This window comes from Mytilus californianus, unplaced genomic scaffold (genome assembly GCF_021869535.1).
Source record: "Mytilus californianus isolate M0D057914Y unplaced genomic scaffold, xbMytCali1.0.p SCAF_7, whole genome shotgun sequence".
Taxonomy (NCBI): Eukaryota; Metazoa; Mollusca; class Bivalvia; order Mytilida; family Mytilidae; genus Mytilus; species Mytilus californianus.
In genome coordinates this window covers 35,322,360-35,345,261 of record NW_026262723.1, presented here as the reverse complement: position 1 = coordinate 35,345,261, position 22,902 = coordinate 35,322,360, and positions in this window count along the sequence as shown.

Genomic DNA, 22,902 nt, shown 5'->3' with positions numbered 1-22,902 from the left:
AAGCTTACAACTTCGTGCCAATCTCGATTTCAAGTACCGAGTTCCCTGTTACTGACAATTTAACCTTTAAACACGTCTGTCTATGCAAGAAGCTAAGTTTCGAATTTATCGACTTGGTCTGACATTCAACTTTAATTCTGCATAATGTTCTATCATCATTTGATTTTGATTTATGACATGACATGTAGAACACTAAAAATATGACAATCTCTATTATTTACTAAAACGGGAAAGGAAAAACGATACGACTTTATGCCAAAAGGCGGTTAAAAATCGAACCATAGTGCTTGGTGTTTGAACGATTACTTTTCTGAAATAGAAATTTTAAAATACATTATAATAAGATACGAAAGTTAATTAAATGCTCAGTTGCACCGTAAACGGAAAAAGGCATCATGACTGTTGTCCGGCTATTTTCCTTTTCAATGGGAATCGTTGGAAAACGTAGGTAAATAAAAATGTGATACTGGTTATTTTTCGACCCGACATAGAAGTGTGTCTAACAGATATAGTGAACTAAACATGTGGTGGATAAATAGAACTTAACACGTGGTTTTGTATAACAAGGAAAAGTGCATAAATAATTTAAAAAAATACATTTTTATTTACCTACATTTTCCAACGATTCCCATTGAAAAGGAAAATAGCCGAACAACAGTCATGATGCCTTTTTTCCGTTTACGGTGCAACTGAGCATTTAATTAACTTTCGTATCTTATTATAATGTATTTTAAAATTTCTATCTCGATCAGAAGTTAAATAAAATTAGTTTCAAAGTAATTTTACTTGTATCTGTTCATTTTTTGATCGTGAAATTGTTGATTTTGTATAACATTTGAGCTGCATCAAGTCAAAATGGCTGCTTTAAAGTTTAAACCGTGTCTTATAGGACTGCTTTGAAGTACAATAGTTCGAAATCTTTCTATAAGAATCGAAATAATTCTTTCATGCTCGATGACTCTCAGTGTGGAGATATTGACAAATATAATATCTACCCATTTCAAAATAAACATAAAGCATGAAAGAATGTTTCTTAGAAATATCTACTGATGTCTACATTTCCTTCTTTGTGTGACTCGATTGTATATTTTTAAGGACATGGCGTATTCACTTTTTGTTATTAATATTATCATCATTATCAAAAAAAAATGATAACGATTATAAATATTATTATTATTATCTAATGTCAAACATATTAATCTCACTAGTTCGTTGGATTCTTCTACGGAAATGTATATTCAATATCATTCTGTAAAAGTTATATAATCTAGTTAATTCATTCAGTTTTATTTTGACGTATCTTTGTTGCTTAATATGCACTTTCTGTCCAACCGAGATACGTTAAGTTGAAATTTCGGTCTATAAAGAACGAACATAGCATAACTATTCATTTTATTGCTCTTAATTCCTTGTTGCTGTGCAAAATTACATAACTATAGTTAATATAGCAGGATAGATTATGATAGTTATGGTAATTGCTCACCTAAAGGTACATTGTGCGACATAAAATGGAATCATAGGCTGATTTTGAATACTTAACTCACCAGCAATCAGATGTACCATCCATTACAAAACTGAGACATTTATTTACCGTTTTATTTCAAAACTCTTATCAATTCTACAAATACTGATTATTAATTAACGGTTAAATCTCATTCTTCTGTAGAATGCACGACATAATATCAGATGGGATCGAGACTTAGGGTATTATTTTGGTAAAGAAAATCACTTATGAATCTAGATTTTCTATTGACTAAAATGTGACATTAAATGAAAAAAAAGGAACGTAAACCTAAACAAACGACAATCAAACAAAAAAATAGTTTGCTTGGTTACAACCTTTGGTTCCAGTTTTTGGATTTGTTTGAGTGTATATTTCGGGTGTCATATCTTTTTAATCTAGAACGAACCCGATACAGGTTACTAATGAAACACTTGTCATGCGTACAAAAAGAAGCATATTTCCCATAAATCGTATGTAAACAAACTAGCAATGAAAAGGTTATAATCCCATCTAGTGACCAGAGAACAAGTTTAAAAATTCACCTTCACAAATGGTTTCTTTTGGGGCCATCAATACTTCATAGAAAGAGTCTACCTTTAATATGCATACGAGAAATTGTTAGACACAAAATAATTCTCTGACGTAAGTGTTTTGACAATCTGTTAATACTGTAAGGCATGTGCTTCTTTGACATGTTTCTTTATGGCTTAAATGCCCTTCTACTGTTAGTTCGGTATAGTAAAACAATTATCAACCCGAAACAGTTATTTTACTTCGGGTTCACCTTAAGAGAAATTACCTTAAAATGTTTTAGATATTAACCTTTCAAGTCTACGGGTCGTATATTGCTTTGTCCATTATTTTCTATTCCGTAAAACCCATCCAGATGTTAAACACAGTTACAGATACAGTAAAGTTTGCTTTATATCTTTTAGAAATTGACAATGATTGACGATTGAGAACAGAACTTTACGACAAAAGAGATGATTTTAGGTTCCCAAATGTGAACTTTTCATTTCTTTGTAAAAACATTCCAGCAGCGCCTATATCTGAAGTAAATATCTCCAAGATGATCCGATTACCACAATCTCGTCCTGTTTTTCTCAAATGTGGCCTACTGAATTAAACTTATCATCCAAATTTGTAATTACGTGAGCAACACAACGGATGCCATATGTCGAGCAAAATCTGCTTACCCTTTCGCAGCTTCTGAGAACAACCTCGGTGGTTTTTGGTGAAGTTCGTGTTGCTCAAATGGTGATGTATGCATGTGTGCAAAAATAAACTGATAAAAGATAGTAATATAAGAACAAGTTAGTTTTCTATTTTATGTTTAGTGGACTGCTTATTGTCTTTTGGTGGTTTTTTTAGTTTTTTCCATGGCGTTGTCAGTTTGTTTCTGGTGTATGAGTTCGAATATTCCTTTGATAGGTTCCGTCTGGCTTTGAATAGAGATGATAAAACATTCGGTTGCGATACAATTTGTTTGTATTAAAAAGCCATTGTCAAATCAATAAAGATAACTCTCTCCTTGAATTAAGACAAGTATGTGATTCCAGAGATTGTAACATGCATCCCAAGAGCTGGAAAAGTGTAATTGAGAAAATATTTTTAACTTATAATGCGTTCATTTGCTTATCTATAGTATGACAAAGAAGTTTGACACAATTAGCGGCAACGTAACACTGAAACACATTTTACACATTTCATGATAAAATAGCCCAAAATAAGCTGACATGTTTACACAATTCCGGACTAATGACACCATTTGTAAACATCAAAAACAGGTAAGCTTTAAAAGCTTACAACTTTGGTACCAATCTCGATTTCAAGTACTGGGTTCCCTGTTACTGACAATTTAACCTTTAAACACGTCTGTCTATGCAAGAAGCTAAGTTTCCAATTTATCGACTTTGTTCTGGACATTCAACTTTGATTCTGCATAATGTTCTATCAATATTTGATTTTGATTTATGACATGCAGAATACTAAAAATATGACAATCTCTATTATTTACTAAAATGGGAAAGGAAAAACGATACGCCTTTATGCCAAAAGGCGGTTAAAAATCGAATCATGCTGATTGTTGTTTGAACGATTACTTTTCTGAGATAGAAATTTTAAAATAAATTATAATAAGATACGGAAGTTAAATAAATGCTCAGTTCCACAATAAACGGAAAAAGGCATCATGCTTGTTGTCCGGCTATTTTCCTTTCCAATGGGAATCGTTGGAAAACGTAGGTAAATAATAATGTAATTTGTAAAATTATTTATGCACTTTTCCTTGTTATACAAAACCACGTGTTAAGTCAATTTATCCACCACATGTTTAGTTCACTATATCTGTTAGTAACATTTCTATGTCGGGTCGAAGAATAACCAATATCACATTTTTTTACTGGCGTTATGGTAGTTATTGGAACGAAATAAGCATTATAAGAGTGCAGTTTGACAATTGAGGAGACGGAAATTTCAGATATCGTTTCAACTTGAAAAAGATGTTGTAAATTGAGTCTTGTATAGAATTGTAATACTGTTTTAATTTATTGACAGTTTATTCCCATCTTTGCAACTAAATGAATCATTCAGATTAATCTGCAGTTAATTCACATATTGACAAGACTGTTAATTGCAAATTTAAATATACGCTTCTTATTGATAAAGGTTTTCATTATCTATTGATTTTCACAATTTTTGGCACCGACTTACATAATGAAACTGATAAAAAGTTCATTAAACACAGTAATATTGATACGTTTTAAATTTTGATTTATAAGACATCTGCCTCCGTATAAATAGTTTTATTCTTGAAGAAACACATACGTGGAATTCAATGTAACAAAATAAATATTCTGCAACTGCATAAATGTGTTAGATTGATTTTGTGTCAAAAGATAATTCATTAAATTTGTTAACATTACACTATAAGCCTTAAAATTAATGTCGTTGATTTTCAATTTTTTTTATATGATATTTTTACAGAAAATAAAGATTTAAAACAAACTTTTCTTATTCATTATATACATTTTGTAGCGTGCTCACCTCTGGTGAGGGAGATCCTTGGTTTAATCCCGCGTCTAACCAAAGACTTCACAATTGGTATTTTGTTCTTCTCCGCTAAGCACGTGGCATTAAGGAGTAAGAGTTAAGACTGCACTGTGAATCGGAATCATAAAGATATGTTTCGGTAGGGTGACATGTCTGGAAAGCCTACAGTGACCATTTATCAAGAGTACATAGATTTAGAATGCTGTGTTAACCATGTATCAATATCACAGATATCTAGATTGATGTGGTGACCATCTATCAAAAGCACAATGATCTAGAAGGTTGTGTTGACCAAGTTTCAATAACACAGAGATCTCAAGAGGACAGAGATCTAGAATGATGTGGAGACTATGTATCATGACTATGGGTGTCACTTGGGAGGAGGAACTGTTGATCGTTTTCGGAAACGTGCGTTCACCTGCAGTTTTGAGTAGGATTGTCGTTACTTAATCTTTTGTTTTTTGTTTTGTGTTTTATGGGTTGTTGTTGGTCTTTTTCTTTTTTAAACAAACACTTTTTGTTTTAAAAACTATAATATTCACTTATCACGTTTCAACAGTTTTCCGTAATATATTGTTATTTCCCGGCATTTCTTTTATATTTCTCAACATTTTTAAAACATACATTTCAAATTCGCTTCGTGATTTATAAAAATAAAACTTTTGTTATCTTTGTTATATCTTTTACCTTCTTTTGCTTCATACATGTTACATTTTCCCATTCCCCAAACAAATAGAATATACGAAAGGAAAGGGATGGTTCCTCTTAAATAAGTGCATGATTTTTTGTTCTGAATTTCTAGAACTTAGATGGATTACATATCAATTGACAAAGGAACGCCATTTACAAAAATATTCGTTTGAACCTCAAAATCGACCATCCAATATACTAAATCAAGATCAAAATAAAAATAAGGAGATGTGGTCTGGTTGCTAATAAGACATCTAGAAAAATTAATTTAAGTATCATCAATTGTATAACATAAAATATTCGTATACATATATAAAACATAGCATATATTAAAACTGACAGTAAATTATCATTAGCTTAAACACTGAAATATATACAAGTGCCATTCTATAAATGATTATGACAGTCTATTAAAGGAATTATTATAGTTTACATCATTTTTAAAACTATATATCCACCCGAGTTCAAATGACGTGGATATTAGCAAGGTATTTTTGTAAGAACAACTATCATTTCTGATAAAAAAATTAATGCAAATTTTGCTGTTTTACCTGTTATATCTGTTAACCACATCAGGACCCTTAGATGTTTGACAGAGATGTTGTGATACATTTTGTGGTTAAAAAAATCATTGCCAAATTAATTATGATAACTCTCCCCTTGAATTAAAACAAGTACAAATGCAGACGTGTGATCTCAGAGATTGTCACATACATCCTACGAGTTATATAATAATATTATAAACTTATGATGCTTCTACCAGTTTTCATTTGTTTACTTTTAGTATGACAAAGAAATTGGACACAATTTTTGGCAACGTGACACTGCAACACATTTTACAAATCTCATGATTTATATAGTCCAAAATAAGCTGACATGTTTGCATAATTCCGGACTAATAACCCCATTGTAAACATCAAGAAGAGCTAAGCTTCATCAGCTTACAGCTTTCGTGCCAATCTAGATTTCATGTAATGTGTTCCCTTTTCCTGACGTTTAAAAATGTCTGTCTTTGCAAGAAGTTTACTTTCGAATTTATCGGTTCTGCATGATGTTCTTAGTCAGTCTATCAATATATGATTTTGCTTAATGCCACCTAGAATACTACAAATATGACAATCTTTCTACTATTTACTAAAACAAAAAATGAAAATAACATTACGACTTTAATCCAAAAGTCGGTTAAAAAACGAACCATGGTGCTTGTTGGTTGAACGATAACTTTTCTGAGATAGAAAACGGCATCATGTCTGTTGTCCGGCTATATTCCTTTTCAATGGTACTTGTTGGAAAATGTAGGTAAATAAAAACGTAATTTGTAAAATTATTTATGCACTTTTCGTTTTCCTTGTTATACCACGTTTTGAGTTGAATATATCAAACACGTGTTCAGTTCAGTATATCTGTTAGTAACATTTCTATTTCATACCGAAAAAAAAGCCAATATTACATTTCTCTACTGGCGTTATAGTAGTAATTGAAAGGAAATCAGCATTATAAGAGTGCAGTTTGACGATTGATGAGACAGAAATTTCAAATTTTGTCTTAACTTAATAAAGATGTTGTGAATTAAAAAAAAAACTAATCAAAATTGAGGCTTGTATTGAATGTTAATACCGTTTTAATTTTTCATTCCAATTTTTGCACCCACATGATGCTTTCAGATTTACGAGACTGGTAATTGCAAATTCTAAATACATACATCTGATTGATAAAGGTTCCTTTATCTAAGAACAAAGATAAAGGATTAAGGATGTCGAAAATGTTTGCAAAATAACAAAATATATAACAACATAACTTATGATACTATAGGCAGCGGAGTAGGAGATACAAATGTTCCCCTATCAAAGGAGTGAGGAAAACTCTGTTTGAAAACTGTATTTTAAGTCTTAAATGGAAAATAGTTGTCTTAGAATTCCCAAATTATGACAATAATATAAATTTTTTACACTACACATTTAATTATTCTTCCCTACCCCACTCATATTTATTTTCTACCTTTGAACATTGTATGACTCAAGTACCATACGATCCGGGATTACAATGAGCCACAGATCGTAATATTTCATCTAATGTACACCTATCAAACGATTATGTGCAGGATAAACTATTTGGTTGCTAGTGGAATGTATGCTAGGTCCTCTTATGCACTATATACTCGAAGGCTTGGGAAGATTTAGTGTTTGATATATTGTTGAAGACTGTATTGTATATTGCACTATTTTTGTCTTTTGGTTATTTTTGTCGTTGAGCTAAGATGTATACCTCACATCTTCTTTCATTTATATTTTTTAAAGACATAAGTGAAACAATATCGACTTATTATGTATCCACTTGACGATCCATTTCTTATTGCACAAATATACAGTGTAATTTCACAGTTATAGACGTTATGATTACAGTACAATTGCAGGAACTTAATAATTACACAGCGACTTGTAATTTGCACTAATTTTAATAATTGTCTAAAAAAATCTATATGCATTTCCGAATACCATAGAAGAGTAACTAATTCGTGTGATTTACAATTCGGAAATTCCAGAATACAGTTAAATATCAAACACAACCAACACGTTATTATATAACAAAAATTGCATTAAACAAAATCGCTTAATCTTTTGATCATTTCAGATAGACATCTTTTGCAATTGATATTACGTGAACCCATCTATCGGGAGAATGTTTCTCATTGCTTTGATTTCATTTGTAAAGAATGGAAGTTTTGTAGTAAAATGGATTCAGATTGAATATACAGTAAAAGTATATATAAACAAGTAAAATATATGTATTTGCGTTTCTTAAATGAATTATGAGAGACTTTTTAAAAGCATATCTAAACCAATTTATATATAAAATACTACAACGAGCAAATGTATAATGGACGAAATTGGTTGGTTGTGAGATGGGGATTTAGAGTTTATGACCATTTAACAATCTGCATTTTATTTTTATCTGATTTTTTTATTAAATCTCTGGATTTAAAATGATTTTTATTAACACAATGTAAAGTATTTTATACACAGTAAATCTTGTGATAATTGAGAGAGTTAGTTTTAATTGGACTCAAAATTCCAATGCAGTACGAATATGTTTTACATTTATTCAAATGAATCTTTATAATTGGGCATAAAATTCTACTTCTTCAACTCATTTTAATTCATCTTTTCATGTAGAATGTTCTTAATATTCAGAATGTCGTATCCTTGGCTTTTGATTTATCGTCACCACAATATTATAGCTCTCTGTGCTCTCTTGTACTTGGTGACAACGAACACCATCATCATCGACATCATCATTACAGAACTATATGACAAAACTAGATGACTTCTCAATCTTTGCTTCTTTTTTTTTTTAGTCTTTTCTTTCCTTCTTATCTATAGCTTGTATAACATGTATAATATTCAATAAACTGTTTGCTTTACATGCATGCTCATTATATTATTATTGTATATATTCATATTGTATTATAAAGAAGACTTCATAAGTAAGATTTCTTGTGTCTAATCCATTTTGATTTAATTTAGCAAATACAGTATGTTTAAAATAAACTAAAACCACAACATTCTAGATCTTTGTGCTCTTGGTACATGGTCACCATATTATTCTTGATCTCTATGCTCTTTATATTTGGTCAACACAACATTCTAGATCTCTGTGGTCTTGTTTTTTGAATTTGGAATTAGTCTTTTTCAACAAATTTGTCAACATTCCTATTGGAACGAACTGTGCGCCTCTCCTTGTCGACCTCTTATTTTCATATGAGTCGGAGTTCCTTCAGACACCTGTCAAAAACAAGAAGATCAAAGAAGCTAGATCATTTGATTTCACATTTAAATATATTAATGATGTTCTTTCCATTTACAATCCAAACTTTTCTGATTGGGTTCCATTAATATATCCTCCAGAATTAGAAATTAAAGAAACAACTGACACGGCTTCCTCCGCCTCATTTTTAGACTTATATCTCGAATTGATGATAAGCAGTCAACTTATTCAATATCCAAGAATTTGCTCAGACTTCATTAAACGTTGCGAGTGTCTGAGCAGAAAGTTGATGAGCCAGGGTTATGTCAAAGAATGTCTCGTCCTTTTTGTAAAAAAAAATTCATCGGAAGATACCAATACCTTGTTGATAGATATTCCGTATCAACTTCACAAATTATATATGATGGTCTTGAAGTATAGATTCTAGGTACTGATGTTGTTTATCATCTGAATTACGTGTTATAGTGTTCTTTTTATTTGTCTGTGTGTGTTTTTAACCTTTACTGTATAGTCCATTTTTGATAATATCTTTTTATACATGCCGCCATTGTGTTATTGTGCTATGGTCATTTTTTTATATTCTTGTCTTTCATTTTTGCTTATGAGCTTTGTCTATAGAGTGGCTACATTTCATTTTATTTTTCTTTGTGGGCACAGTTGTTTGTTTTTATAGTGATTAAGATTATAACACAATGTTGACTGCTATACTCCAATTTTTTACATTTAACCTCTAATGTCTGTTTGTTTTGCTCACACATTGTTGTCAATATAATGGAATTCTATGCGACTGTCAAACAAGTTAGTGGTTTTGCAAGCTATAAAACCATTTATACTCCACCATTTCCTACATAAGGAAATGCATTGTACCAAGTCAAGAATATGACAATTGTTTTCCATTCGTTTGATGTGTTTGGGATTTTGACTTTGTCGTTTGATAAGGGACTTTTCGTTTTAAATCTTCCTTGGTGTTCGGTATTTTTTGTTTTTTTACTTTTTTGGGGATACATGGTCACCACAATATTCTATATATCTGTGCTCTTGACACTTGGTCACCACAGCATTCTATATCTCTGTGCTCTTGATATATGGTCACCACAGCATTTTAGATAATCGTGCTCTTAATACATGGTCAAAACAGCATTCTTGATCTCTGTGATCTTTAAATATGCACCTGTACCTACTACAATTTCCTAGATAGTCTTGTAATAAATATTAAATCAAGTACAACATATTTCAATATATGTTGATAATCTAACTTTATCAAATTCTCAAAGACAAGGCTTTTAGATATAGACGAATTATAATGCTTCGCTTTATCTACTGTAAAATTAGCCTTATCCTGGCATGTAAATTTCAGTCACAGGCTCCAATCCAAAAATAAAGTAATATATTGTTTCATTTTAAAACTTGCAAGAAGGTATATATAGGAATAAACTAATTTTAAATACAATCTTTATTTGTGAATGAATTTTATTTCTCATTAACTAAAAATTACATAGTTAGAGAGAATATATCTATATATGAACGATTGCATTATATATTAAAGCACATTTGAACAATACAGAGATTACATGTAAGTATTACAATACAGACTAACCTGGAGGAATAACCCTCACGTTTACAATTTTTATAAATCTACACAGTTTTCAAGAACTAATGATTTGTTGAAATTTATATATATTTGGACTGAAAGTACAATAGTGTGGTAACAACTTCTTTCTGTCTTGATCTAGAGCATTGTATGCCATTTTATCTTACCTCCTATACATTTCTAGGAATATGATTGGTTAAAAGCGTCCGCGTGGAGACCGTGTATATTCCATATTAGGTTAGTAGGGAGGCGTGGCTTATGTTATACACGGTTAGTAGTGGTGTTACGTCCCTTTATAAAAACAAAACGGTACTGAGAAAAAATTTTAAAGGTTTCAACAGACGAAGAAATTGATGATGAAGATTGAAATAAATTCATAAAACACATTTAAACCTAAGAAGTTGTTATTGTTGGCATCTGTTTTTGTAGGATCAATGGAAGTAGTTTCTTAATGCTAACGGTATTGAAGACTGGCTCATTTTGATAGGTCACTACTCTAAATTTTACACGTTAAGATTGTCGGTAAGATAAATTCGTTACATAGCGTGCTAGTGACGTAATACGGCTACGTATACGGCTTCGCTCTCACCCCATATGGAATTTACTGACCCCATATATACCGTATTAGGTCACTAGCACACTATGTAACTAATAATATTCATCAGCGACATCACTTGGTAGGCAAAGACGGCGCAGCCTATCATTTCTAGATAATTATGTTGTTCCACTTTCCCGTATCAATAGGTTATCAGTGACTTCCACATCTGAATCAAAAATTGTTTATCAAAAGACAACTTGGAAAAAATAAATTTCTAATTTAACATTAATTTAACATCAATTTTATACCGAAACACCACATGCAACAACAAACCGGATAAAACAAAGATAGTTCGAAATGTGATAGAATAATATAGAATATCACCTGTAATGCATTCGCAATTCTCAGACGTTGTACATGTAACTACTTTCCCCTTTCCATCCAAAAAGAGGGGAATACGGATACAATGTACGTGAGGTCAGCTATTGTATCTTCAAGAAGATGCATGTAAATAGACAATCAACAATAATAATACAACTGATTAATTGTTTATTTGGACTTTAATGCCCCTTTCAGCAACATTGTCTATTTCATGGCGGTCAGCTTTTATTAGCGGAAGACATCGGAGTGCCTGGAGAGAACCACCGACCTTCGTCAGAAAAAAACGGGCAATCTTAGTCAATAGGGATTCGAGTCAAACGCACCAGCAACGTGCGGGTTTCGAACTCACAACATCAGTGTTGACAGGCTAGTGATACAGTACATGAACTACTAAGGCCACTTAATGTGATTTTTTAATTGCTATATATATATGAGACTGGCCACGACTATACATGTAATGGGTATACTGATTGTGATGTGAACATTATTCATAAAAACATATTTGACTTGAAGTGGAATGCAGTGTGATTGGATGGGTTATTATTGTCCAGAGGATATATTACATGCATATCAGAACGAGAACGTGTTAATGTGATATGAATATGAACTTTGATCTAGACCGACACACTGTGTCGGATTTTTAACGTGTTTGTTCACAAGGTGACAGTCCACAGGAAGACACGTCAACCTACAAGGATACATTATTCTGATTTTGATTTCACCGTCATATCCAACTATAGCAGTCATCACGTGACATTGGCGACGTCACACATCACCCGTATCATGCCCAAGTAAAATGTATAGAAATGCACAGGGGCTTTCAGGAATCGATAAAATAAATTACTTTAAGTTCATGATAAAAAAAGTGTGGAAATAAATAGTAATTCCTCATAAATTTAGAAATATATTTATGCCTTTTGGAAAAGTTTAAATTTTGGTCTTCTCCCTTCCAAATGCTTTTGAAAATTTGTCTTGTTGCCTCGATAATTCACACTGTTAAATCATCCAACTCCGATAAATATTGGATTTTCTGTCGTGTTAAACCTAAAATTGCGATTTAAACAAAACAGATGGAAAAATTGTGGAAATATGTGCTTATTACTATATTCATAAATATTTGAAATATCGTACATGCAATAGTTTAATTTTTTATTACGTCCCTTCCAAATTGATTTGAAAATTAGCTATTTTCAGAAAATCCGGTATTATTTTTCAAGATGGCGACCACATTGACAGCGTGGGCCGACTTGGTAAAAATATATTTTGGAAGATTGTTACAATGAAAATCAAATAACTGTTGGATGCTCGCGTTTTCAGTCATTGTCTTACCTTAAAGCAGCATAGAATCAAACATTGGTTCCTTTTGATAAAGCTGATACATGCTGTTGTTTTTTTATAAAAATTTTAAAAAATGGCGACCAAATAATTTTCAAACGTAGACGATGTTCGACACTTATTTTGTCCATGCAAATAATTCAATTTAATTTCACTGTTTATACTGCAATTAAATATGACACGTTATTGTCACTATAATGATAGCCAAGGACATAGCTAGACTAAGGAGATATTAAGTCATAACATCAACATAATCAAAGAAAACAACATGGCACCTAATCACGATGTAAGTTTTGACAATACCTATGTAGATGTATGTTTTGACAATACCTATGTTGATAAGTGTTGTCAGATTCTCAATGAAATTCATTACGATATTATTTTATATTTATAAAAGAAGACCTCGAATGGATATTAACCGAGGTGAAATAACTATATTTTTCAATTTTCTTTAAACCATTCATCGGGTAACTAGTAAAATTTACATAATCCTAATTAAACCAGTAACATGCAGAGTTATCGAACGTAATTATGACTGGAATAGTTGCATATGCTACTCTAACTCCTAAATGCCACGTGTTTAGCGGCGAAGAAGCAAATACCAATTTTGAATTATTTGGCTAGACCCAGGATCAAACCAAGGATCTCCCTCACTCGAGACGAGCACGCTATCACAAGACAGTTCTGGTATGCAAGAATTCGTAGTTATTCTTTTCTGAGTTGAATTTATTTTCCATAATTTGAAGTATTATAATTATGACAGATTAGATAAGATTAGACTTCGTCTCCAAATAGTTATTCATGGCAATATACAGTGTCATGTTTTTCTTTGGTACAATGTATTGATAGAAAATGCAGCTATTTTCTAAACATGTAATGTTAAGCTCAATTACAAAGTGCTCTCAGTTTGCTATTTAAATAATTACCTGACCTATTGTTTCGGGAAAATTAAACGTTAATTTTACCAATTCTATTGTACAGTTTTCTTTGATTGTAACATGCTGAAAGTTGTGTTTGTTTTAGTATTCCTGTTGTAAATAAGTAGAATTGTCTGCATTGGCACTGCAATTTGAATCAGAAAACAATAACAATTGGTTGTTTTGAGGAGAATTTAATTACAAAGTCTGAGCACGCTATTAAACAATCTAATAAAACAGTTGAAAGTATTCCTCAAAAGAACAGTTTGTCTAATTTTCATTTGCATTTGCCGATATTGCACTAGAAAGTCATCAACAAAATTATAGTAGGAAAATGGAATTTATAGTATATATGTACTCCTCGTACATATCTAAAGTAATGTTGCACGAGTTTTAATTTGGAATGAATTGAATTCATTCATCCGGACTACAGAAACAAAGTAAAACAAATCATGGTTTGACGACTAAGTATACTGTATACTAGTATAGGGAAAGACTATAATATCTTCTACACTGAATGGATGGTCATTTCAATCTTCACCAATCTACTGTTTTGGGAAAAGTAACCAATATAACGGTTATTCTATTATTATACATCTATAAACTTCTCATGTAACATGCCTAATGTTCAGTTTTATGATTATTCTCACTGTAAATGAGAAGAAATTGCTACTCTGACATTGCATTTTGGATAAGAAAACAAGAACGATTTAATAACATTGTACAAAAACTAGTTTTACAATAGAACTTAAATTAACTTTATCCCTCAAAAGAGTAGTTTTACCACACACCCTTCCTAACTAAACTTAACTTAATATATCTGTCTTATATTATATAATTATTATATCTTAACTTAATTACCATCAGTTTAAACTTAATATTTCAAACTTGTGAACATCTTTAAGAATAACCTAAGGAAAATCATGTATCATGGGAAGGAAAGGATGGTATAATGACAAAAACTCCTCACATGCACTTTGACAAAGTAAAAAAGCAAAGGAACAGCTCTATAGTGTTGTTCCTCATCGCAAATTCACAACGAGGCTTTTGATGTCAGCTTGACAATGTATCTTTATAGATGAATTAGAAACCACAAAAATCACGATTTCAATATTTTGAACTTATCTTAATTGCTTTTCAATAATAATCTTTAAAAAACGAATTTCTACGGAGTCTTGTTGATCTCATACAGATAAAGAGTCGTTTTTTTTTTTAAGTCATGCGCTGTATATTTAATGTCAAGCTGGAAATGTCTAGCGCTGGAGATGTAAAGTCGATGTAGATCTTAAAGTCCAGCGCTTTACATGTAAAGTCCATCTCTGAAGATTTAAATTCCACTCACTCCTGTTAACGCATACAAAAAGTCGTAAAGTTGTGAAAAATGTGTATAAAATGAAGAAATTGAACTAAACAAACCAAAATAAGCTGTACTTCTGATCAACTTGTTTGGACTTTTAACACGGAGTCAAGTGATATTATTAACTCCATAAACATTTTCATCAGGCTACTTACGCATGCTTTTAAATATTTATTGTCAGGCAAATTGACCTAAACATGTAAATCTTTACAAGCTAATCAACCTTGTATGATTAATATTGAATCTTTACAGAGAACCGAAAAACAATATTTTACTCGAAGCTATAAGTATGAAATTGACTGAATTTTATTACGGTCTGATAATAATTTATAAATTTCCTATTTAACGCCTAGGTGCTTTCGTGGAAATTATTCATTAGGCTTATAGACATTAAATGTGATTTCAGTAGAATTTTTCAAGCATTGCTATGCAGTATGAATATGTCATTTGTCAAGGCAATGAATGTCGAGTATAATAGAAAAAGGTCAGAGAGATTTACAAAAATTTTCCAATCTATATATTTCTAAATATTGTCATCTGTTTTTAAAAAAAGTTAATTTTCGATAACATCCAAATACGTAGATTTATTTGCAAAACTATGAACCGCTACGAGACTGGACAAACAAACTTACACACACACACACATATATATATATGTATATATATACAAGTCTAAATTGAAAACAACGTTCAAACCTATGATTGCGTTGGATAAAAACCGCAATTTTTATACGTGTGCATGCAAAACAAATTTCTTGGTAGAGGGGTCTAAATACAGCACAAACAACATTTTCCAAAAGACCAAATGAGTGAAAAGGTATATTTTAACAAAACGCATTTGACTAGCAGGTCGAACAACTGATGTTCTTAAACCCTGCTGACTGCCATTGGCGATTGCCAAATAAACGGATCACAAGATGTAACACAATAGATCTTACTATTAATTTATTACCAAACAGAAAACAATAAACTTGCGGAAAAGATGGTATCCCGCAAACATGAGGTGCAAAAATTTGTACACCATATCCGGATTTCGACAATTAATGTCTCTTCAGTGATGTCAGGAATCGAAACGGTATTTGGAATATATATATATTACAAGGGAAGATCTAACATTGTTTGGCTGACGTTTAGACGAGTTGTATATATATATTACATATACATTAAGTATATAATATGTATAAATATGCAGGTTTTAAGTTGGGAAGACATCAACCCCTTCATCACCCGACTGTATTTTGTGTGCGCATTGTGCCGATTTGTAAAACCATTTCCAACTGTTTTTAGTCTGTTCTTATGTTGTACTGTTGCACCGCTGTCCCGGGTTAGAGGAGGGTTGAGCGCCCACAAACATGTTTAACCCCGCCAAGTTCTATATGTGCCTGTCCCAAGTCAGGATCCTATAATTCAGTGTCGTTAGTTGCTGTTTGTCATATTTGTTATTAGTTTATTACCGGTATTTTATCATAAATCAGGTCGTTGTATTGTTTTTCAAGACTTTTATAGCTGACTAAACGTTATAGATTCTGCTCATTGTTGAAGACTGTACGGTGACCTATAACTAAACAAATCCTCTTCATTTCGACTCTGTTGGATAGTTGTCTCATTGGCAACTTTACATGTAAATTTAACACAAATTGTATTTCAAACTGCGTGACAATCAATCTTATCGCGAAAATAAACAAGTTTTAACTAGAGCAAAGCAACATTTATCAATTATGAACGGAACTGTGTTGAAGTATCTACTGCATTTGCAAGATTTGTTAAAAGACAAAAGCAAAAACGAAATATGCATTCGACATAAAACTAGCTCAAACATCGCATTCAAAACACGGATGATTGATTCTGAATGTAATATATTGGTAACATTCAGCCTGAATGTACTGAACCGAAACGCTTTCGCACAGGAATTGAATATTATTTCCAGAATGCAAATAATTACAGTGTTATTTGGTGGCCTAGATAAACGCAATATTTATAGAATTAATTTTAGTTAACGACCCGTTAAGCAACATTTCATTAGTATTTCAAAAGAGAGGTTCGAACACTGTGATGTTCAGTTATTGCATGGCGTAAGATTAATAGAGTACGCCCTAATGAACACATTTATCAATTATTAAGTTAGTGATTTCGTTACTATAAATTCCTTAAAAACCTCTAGTCAATTCTTTCATAGATACGCTGATTTGGAACAAAGACCTGTAGAAGATCATTACAATCGGGATATCCCATCCTCATTTGCACGGTGATATTGTTTATAGGACCCTTAAATTTAGTTGCGATACATGTAAACTTACTGATTCTTTGAATTAACATATTTTAAAAGATTATCAATATACTGAAAGAGAGGCGAAGTATACCAAAGGGACACTCAAACTCACAAGTCGAAAACAAACCGACAACGCCATGGCTAAAAAGGACAAACGACAAACAGACAAACAACAGCACACAAAACAACATAGAAACCCAAAGACTGAGCAACACGAACCCCACCAAAAACTTGGTAAAATAATAAAATCTTTAAATATTTCTTTTTATTGTTACTAACATTTCATTTGATATTAACAAATTACAAAAAAAACTAAATATGTATTCTTAAACAGTTATGAAGGTCAATTTTTCTCAGACTGTGTTGACGTCTTTACACTCAATCTATTGGATTTGTACTAATTGATATTTTGGTCAGGGCAGCAGCATCATTCATTTATTATTTATAATTGGCTTTGAACTAACTATCATGCAATAATTGCGAGTATTCTAAGATCAATTATTCTTTGTGTCTGTCTTTTTATTAATTGTGTTTTGTTTCGTTTTTTTTTTTTGTGTATTAATCTGATGTCAAGACTTTTTCAATTGATTTTTTTCAGACAGTTTTTATATTATGTGATATTACTCCATTGTCCCAAGTAAAAGGGATGGTCGAAAACAGGTTAAGCCCCGACACATTCTGTATACATGTATGTCTGTCCCCAGTCAAGATTCTGTAATACAGTGTCGTTGGTTGCTATCTATCATATTTGTTTTTCGTTTATAGTTTTGTACAGAAATCAGGCTGTTGGCTCTTATTGTTGTAGGACTTCAGATGACCTTAAAGGGATTCGATCTACGTCATTTCGGTCTCTTGTTGATAGTTGTTTCATTATCATTCATACATTATAGTCTCTTTTACACAATTACCATTGGCATTCATACATAATAGTCTTTTTTCACAATTACCATTGACATTCATACATCATAGTCTCTTTTACACAATTTCCATAGGCATTCATACATTATAGTCTCTTTTACACAATTACCATTGGCATTCATACATCATAGTCTCATACCATTGGCATTCATACATCATATTGTGTCAGAAAAAGGGTGAAGGTTTGGTACCATTAAAACGTTTACACCCGCTGCAATTGTTTGCACCTGTCCTAAGTCAGGAATCTGATGTTCAGTAGTTGTCGTTTGTTGATGTGGTTCATAAGTGTTTTTCGTTTTTCGTTTTTTATATAGATTAGACCGTTGGTTTTCCCGTTTGAATGGTTTTACACTAGTAATTTTGGGGCCCTTTATAGCTTGTTGTTCGGTGTGAGCCAAGGCTCCGTGTTGAAGATCGTACTTTGACCTATAATGGTTTACTTTTATAAATTTTGACTTGGATGGAGAGTTGTCTCATTGGCACTCATACCACATCTTCTTATATCTATCATAGTCTTTTTTACACAATTACCATTGGCATTCATACATCATAGTCTCTTTTACACAATTACTATTGACATTCATACATTATTGTCTCTTTTACACAATTACCATTTGCATTCATACATCATAGTCTCTTTTACACAATTACCATTGGCATTCATACACCAAAGTCTCTTTTACACAATTACCATTGACATTCATACATTCATTCACATCCACGTTTATTTTCTATTTAGAAATTGCTTTATCTATATATAACATGATACTTATTTATTATAATCATAGTCTCTTTTACACAATTACTATTGACATACATACATTCCATTCTCGATTTTATTATTGTCTCTTTTACACAATTACAATGTACCATTGACATTCATACATCATAGTCTCTTTTACACATATACCATTGGCATTCATACATCATAGTCTCATACTATTGGCATTCATACATCATGGTCTCTTTTACATAATTACTATTGACATTCATACATTATAGTCTCAATTCCCATTGGCATTCATACATTATAGTATATTTTACACAATTACCATTTCCATTCATACATCATAGTCTCCTTTACACAATTACTATTGGCATTCATACATCATATTCTCTTTTACACAATTACCATTGGCATTCATACATCATAGTCTTTTTTACACAATTACCATTGGCATTCATACATTGTAGTTCCTTTTACACATTTACCATTGGCATTCATACATTACAGTTTCTCTTACACAAATACCATTGGCATTCATACATTACAGTTTCTTTTACACAATTACCATTGGCATTCATACATTATAGTCTCTTTTACATATTTATCATTGGTATTCATACATTATAGTCTCTTTTACACATTTACCATTAGCATTCATACATCATAGTCGCTTTTACATATTTATCATTGGCATTCATACATTGTAGTCTCTTTTACACATTTACCATTGGCATTTATACATCATAGTCTCCTTTACACATTTACCATTGGCATTCATACATTACAGTTTCTTTTACACAATTACCATTGGCATTCATACATTACAGTTTCTTTTACACAATTACCATTGGCATTCATACATTATAGTCTCTTTTACATATTTATCATTGGTATTCATACATTATAGTCTCTTTTACACATTTACCATTAGCATTCATACATCATAGTCGCTTTTACATATTTATCATTGGCATTCATACATTGTAGTCTCTTTTACACATTTACCATTGGCATTTATACATCATAGTCTCCTTTACACAATTACCATTGGCATTCATACATCATAGTCTCTTTTACACATTTACTATGGTAAGAGAGTTGAACAGATCTGTGTAGTAGAAAAGAACGATTGGTGGATTACATTCAAAAGTATTTTAAATTGATGGATATAGATTCTAAACATGATCTCTATTACTGAGTTAAGGTGTATCAACCACTGGGTTGATGCTACTGCTTGTGGACGTTTAGTCCTCAATATTATCACCAGCCCATTCCATTAGTCAGCACTTGTTTGTTGTAATGACACATCTTTCTGTAAATTCAATGTTTACATAATACTGAATTATTCGAAAAACTAAGGACTCAATTGTATATATAGCATAAGCCGTATTAGCACAATTTTTCGGAAATGTTGGTTTTCAATACTCACCAACTTCGTATTTGATTTGGCCCTACAATTGTTTTTGTTCGAGTGCCACTTATGAGTCTTATTTAGACGGAACGCCCGCCTGGCTAACCAAATTATAAACTTATCTTGGTGAGTTTTTCGAGGATATACATATGATATAAATCAATATTGCTCCATATAAATGGATAGCACTGTGTATTCATTATTATAGAACTAACTTATCATTTTGTGATTAAAGATTCAATACATCATAGAAAACTGGTGAATAAAAGAACAAATTTCAAAGACTTACAGGCCTTGAAGTACCTTCTATGTACAATCGTATACAGCGTATGTGACTTTTCGGGGCCAATCATATTAAAAAGCATCTGCCTTCTTGCATGAACACATAAAATGTGAACATGATAATGACGATTATATTAAAAAGAAATTCTTATTGTCGTATTAAAATAACATGCTAAACCAAAATAATAATCTTTCTGTCATCACAGAACTGTCACCAATATTTAAGTTTAACTTAGTTGTTTGACTACTACGCGTATTTAACGTAGAAGTCGACGTGTTATCCAATCTTTTTTACTTAAAGTCAGTTTTTCTATCATATTTGTTATTCGTTTATTGTTTTGCACATGAATCGGGCCATTGGTTTTTCTCATTTGAATTGTTTTACATTTTGACATGTTGGGGCCTTTTATAACTTACTATAAGAAATGACTGTAAGCATTATATATAGATCACCTTTCAACAAGGAGTAAAACCCATAGCGTAAAGCAAGCTATAAATATACATTATAAATATATTTTATGGAAGCCATCACGAGTTGGTTGGCCGTTATGGAATATCCGTTTCACAGTTGACAACGGATTGTCAGAACTACAATCCCTTCCCCTTTTCCCCGAATTAGACTTATCACCGGGTTTGTACTAACATGAGCAACACGACGGATGCCACATGTGGGACAGGATCTGCTTACCCTTCCGGAGCACCTGAGATCACCCCATTTTTTGTGTTGTCAGTTTATTTACAGTTGAATTACAGGCTCCTGAATTATGATTGGCACATTCAAAATAAGGATGGGTTATACATGTATTCCCAAAAACATATCGAAGAACTGATCTTATTGTTATAAGTATAGAACCACTAGTTCGGGCTCCTTCAGAAAGAACATAGAAGAAAATAGTGACTATTTTAAATATAGTTCATACGAATTGCTGTAACTTTGTGAATAAATAAAATATTCTGTTAATTTTTGTATCAAATGAAAACTTAAGAACTTGGGATCACTGTAAAACCCTTGTTGAAAGTTTCTCTTGAATAATGAAACACACATATGAAGAGAAAATAGGACATATTTGCCTGTGGCTTGAATCAGATTTACCTGTTTGTACTATCAATCGTCCATTTACCATTATGTTCTAATATGCAATTAATGGTAGCTATGTTGAAATTTTCAGCACAAGTCAGGATATGGTATAGTTTGACATGAAATGGCTTTATATGATCTTTGAACTATGAATGCCTGACATTGCAAACATTGAAAGCAATGGTGCAGTGTTTTTTTTCTTTTATACATATTTTTACTATATTAGGAACCCTTCGCCGGCTTACACTAATGCCCATGCATAAACTAAAGATTTAAATGCAGTCTGACGTAGCATGATACATTAAACCCTAAGATTTCTGTACTCTTAACAGATACATATATAGATTACATAACCAGCATGTTTTTCTCTTGCTACATCCTAACAATTACACCAACAGATAATAACTTTTAAGTTCTTTCAAATATTTGTATAACCTATTAATTTAATTAAACCAGAGGAGCGGATTTCATGGAAAAGATAGCATCAACAAATAGTGTGATAAATTAGAATAGTCAGATGTCAAAACTGATTAACCGCATAGACAAGTACATGTCAATATGGTTCCAGTGTATTCATAAAACGGTGAATTCGATTAGTATACAGTATGACAATGTCGGGGAAATTACAGAACGAAGGTCGACTTGATCATACTCTTGAGAAAAATGGTACTAAGCGACACTGTTCAAAACGTAACAGAAACATTAACTTTCATTCCACTCATTTTAGACCGTTTAGGCATCGTTTAGACTTTATGTCAACAAAACATCAATCTAACTCCCCGAAGACTGTGTTTGCATAATATTATGTCTCAAATATTTAAACTAGTTTATTTTTTTACAGAGGACATACATCTGGATGGAAACAGCTATCCCACACTACAAAAGCTATATAATTTATTGTCCTGTCCTGTATTTTATTCTACTATTCATCAATGTAACAAGCAGACATAACAATCATTAAATAAACAGCAAACTTTTAAGTTTAAAATGACTACAGACATCCACGCAAAAAAATACTTTAAAAAAGTGACACCAAACAACTACGCATCTCAATTGTTAATGTTTCGACAGCTTTTATATAATTTTCA